At 34.1% G+C, this 4,361-nt stretch overlaps 1 pseudogene; it reads left to right on the top strand.

The window, feature by feature from the left end:
* The first annotated feature begins 1,786 nt into the window (after positions 1 to 1,786).
* On the top strand, positions 1,787 to 4,067 carry LOC142637978 (putative O-methyltransferase 3; annotated as a pseudogene).
* The last annotated feature ends 294 nt before the right edge of the window (positions 4,068 to 4,361 follow it).

The raw sequence follows: 4,361 nt of genomic DNA, 5'->3' as shown, positions 1-4,361 counted from the left end.
AATAGCTATTTATAAATTTTCAATTATCTTCTATGATGGACAAAAAATATTCAATTAATTCTTAAACGATGAAAACTAAAAATCCTTTACTTCCCTATGAAGAAAACCCATTAATGAAACATAATCCAAATAAGAATTTGAGAACATTTCTAACAAGAAGACATTACTTATAATTCTTTCAACAAAATAAATTATATGACATATTATGTAAAGATGAAATGATTTAATTATTTCTTATATCTTTTGCTAAATGGGACTTTATCTCTCATTAAACAAAACCAATCATGCAAGAATCATGCGCCACAGAATTTTACCTTTTTTAATGAACATAATGCGCCACAGAATTACAAACCACCATATGCCAGAAAGAAACAAAATAGCGTAGGGGCCGTAGGGCCCATTTTCCGAAAGCGCTAGCTGCATTCATTTTCACAATCCCTCTTTTTGATTAATTGAATTCCTGAAGGGGATACATATCTTTTTCATTCTTTGTCTTTTCGGTATTAATTTATAAAGAAAAGATGTTCACTGTTGGCTGGCGGTAGGATAAGAGCAAATCACTCAATTCTCTATATTATATATATAAGCTCAATGTTCAAAAGAGTTGATATGTAAAAAACAAAATGAGTAGCACTAAACAGCTTAGAGCATTCACAATTGAAAATTCTATCACATTCTATTTAACCATTTCAAAAAATTATTTTATTAACTATACAATATCATTTTATAATACACCCAACAACCCAATTTTTATTTTCCTATTCTACTCAATAAAATAATATATCCACTAAAATACAAAACCATACATAACCCAACCCACCACCACCACCCAACCAACAAAACCCACTACAACCCCTGCCCACACCACCACAAAACCCTCACCCAACCCACTACCCACACTACCACCAAATTACCCACCACGGCACCAAACAAACCCAGCCACGACACTAAGGAAACAAACCCAGCCACCACCAAGCAAACCCACCACAACACCGGCCAGCAACCACCACCATAATGACAGTAGCCACCCCCAAAACCCATTAAAAAAACCACCAAACCCACTACCAACAACAACCACAAAAGTTTCTCCAAAAAATAAAACCACAAAAATCAATCACCGCAAGAACCGGATCAAGAGAAACCCACGCCGACAACCACGAGAGAAACCCACGCCAACGACCACCAAGAAAAACCCACAAAAAACCACCACCAATCTTGCTGTTGTTGATCTAAAAATCCATCAACCATGGCAGCAAAGCCACCATGCCAACAGACAGAGAAGAGGGAGATTGAGAGAAAATAGAGAAGAGAGAGGATGAGTAAAAAGAGAGAGAAATGAGTCAGACCGAAGAAAAAAAAAAGTATTTTTATTTTGGTGAAAAACTGGATCGCAAGACTCTTCGGCTGCGCTTTTTGACACTAGCGGCGGCACGGACTCAACCGCGGCTCAGTGATTCGGAGAGAAAGAGCGAAGCTTGACAATGACGAGAGAGAGAGAGAGAGAGAGAGAGAGAGAGGATGGAGAGAGCAAAAACCCGGATAGAGAGAGAGAGTGGCTTCAACAGATTAAAATATATTATTGTGATTTGGCATAGTGCTACAGTACCATCTCAAAGATGATATGGTACTGTAGCACTATGCCAAAAAAATTTGGCATAGTGCAGTTTTTCACGTCCAGTTGTTGGGTGTGTCTTGGACTTGAATGCCAAATGGGGCTTGTATTTGGCATATTGCAAGTCCACTGTGAATGCTCAATGTTCTAAAGAGTTGGTATGTAAAAAACAAAATGAGTAGCACTAAACAACTTAGTTTCAAATTGGTTCCAGGTGGAAATACTACTGAGCTACTTGATGCTCAAGCCCACATATGGAACCACATTTTCAACTTCGTAAACTTTATGTCTCTTAAATGTGCAATTGAACTAGGTATACCAGATATCATCCAAAACCATGGCAAACCCATGACTCTCTCTGAGCTCATCACTGCACTACCAATCCATCCTGCAAAAGCTCCCCATGTCTACCGCCTCATGCGCATTTTGATCCACTCTGGCTTCTTTGCTCCAAAAAAAACTAACGAAAATGACCAAGAAGAAGCGTATGTACTGACTGAATCTTCCAAGCTCCTCCTTAAGGACAATCCCTTGAGTGTGACACCTTTCTTACCGGCCATGGTTGATCCAATGTTGACAACGCCATGGAATTATTTGACCACTTGGTTCCCAAATGAGGATCTTACACCATTTGACACGGCTCATGGGAAGACATTTTGGGATTATGGGGGCGATGAACCAAAATTTGCTAATATTTTCAATGATGCTGTGGCTAGCGATGCACGCTTAGTCATGAGCATTGTGGTTGACAAGTGTAAGGGGGTGTTTGAGGGACTGAAGTCATTTGTTGACGTTGGAGGTGGCACAGGAACTGTGACCAAGGCCATTGCCGATACATTCCCAGAAATAGAGTGCACTGTATTTGATCTCCCACACGTAGTTGCTGACTTTCAAGGGAGTAAGAACTTGAAATATGTTGGAGGGGACATGTTTGAGGCAGTTCCTCCTGCTGACGCTGTTTTTATGAAGGTAAAATATATTTTAGTGCTATTTCCACCCAGTACATGAATGGTCGTACATATCATATGGTTTACATTCGGTGATTAGAGGCATTTTCACAATTTATTTCCAAATTTCTATATTGTGGATCAACTTTATTCTTGTAGTGGCAAACCCACTTGGGAGAACCGCACTATAGCTCCTAAAGTCTTCAAAATTTTCTTTTATCCTTTTGAAAATTCTATAGACAAAGTTTAATTACAAAATTTGTCGTAGTTTTAGGCTATAATCATACTCAATATCTTTTTATGGGGGGTAAATTTTAACAAATCCAGTATTGGATTATATTTTCATCTTATGTCCTCCATGCTTGCAAATTTTCTATAAAATTAAAAATTAAAAATTATCTCATCAATAAATTTTTTAAATTGTAAGTTTTTGTAATTTAAAATTATGCATAAAATAATAACTTATAGATTATATAGTAAATAACATCTAATTGATACAAAATATAACATGTGTATTAAGAATGCAAAGAACATACAATTTAAAGGTTAGATTTTTAAAATATGTAATAATTTTTATTTTATTGAATAGTTTTAGATTACAACCAATTTTGTAACTAAACTTTGTTCAAATTCTATTCAATAAAAATTATCATGTCCCTCCAACACACACACACATAAAATTTGCTTCAAGTTACACATGGTTTATGGTGTAACTTTTGGATTTTTTTTTTTATGAAAAATCCACCATTCTAATAAATTGTCTTGTTATGCGTTATATGTATTCAAAACATCAATACTATTTAGAGGCTACTAATTGTCTCATCTATAAAATAATTTACATTTCAAAATTTTTATTTTAAAATTTGGTATGAAACATGATTTTATTAATATAAAGTAAATAACATTCAATAGATACAAAATATGACATATATGTCAAGAATATAATGAGAATGTAATACACTCTTAAAATTTTCAAAATATTAAGTTTGTTTCATGTAACTAGGTATGTTTCATTTCATGCTTTTTTTTTTCTTTTCTTTTTTCCAATTTTGGTATATTAGTTTGTTTCTTTGCCTAACCAGGCTTATTTTAATAGCATGGACTAAATAAAATAATCATAAAAGAATATAAAATTTCAGTATGTCTAAGGGTTTAACCTCATACAGTTTTAGTATTTTTGATTGATCTTGCAAATGAGGAAACAATGGATACTGCATGATTGGAATGAAGAGGACTGCGTGAAACTGCTTAAGCGATGCAAGGAGGCAATCACTACCAATGATAAGAAGGGAAAAGTGATTATCATAGAGTTGATGATGGAGAATCAATAGGAAGATAAAAAGTCAACTGAGACACAAATCTTTTTTGACATGGTGATGATGGTATTAGTGAAAGGAAGAGAGAGAAATGAGAAAGAATGGGCTAAGCTATTTATGGATCCTGGTTTTAGTAACTATAAGATAACCCCCATACTAGGTTTAAGGGCTCTTATTGAAGTGTTTCCTTAATAAGCTCTTTCAAGTTTGATGGATTTTCATGTATGCATTATATTATTATATTTTGGTTTCTTATGTGCTCATTTGTGTTATCAGTAATATGTTGACTCTAACTACAATAATGTATTAATGTTCTATCTTGTATTGAAGATATGTGCAATTATTTACCACTAGTTGATGTACCGCACAATATATATGCTATTAGTTTATTTTTTAAAATTTTAATAAGAAATACTCTTTATGATGTATAATTAATACTCATTATGTGTTATGATAATTAGAAAATTAAATTGGTAATATTACTCC

The sequence above is a fragment of the Castanea sativa genome, chromosome 6, assembly GCF_040712315.1.
Source record: "Castanea sativa cultivar Marrone di Chiusa Pesio chromosome 6, ASM4071231v1".
In the NCBI taxonomy this organism is placed as follows: domain Eukaryota; kingdom Viridiplantae; phylum Streptophyta; class Magnoliopsida; order Fagales; family Fagaceae; genus Castanea; species Castanea sativa.
Note: the sequence above shows the minus strand (reverse complement) of the source record. Positions and strands in the feature narration are given on the sequence as shown.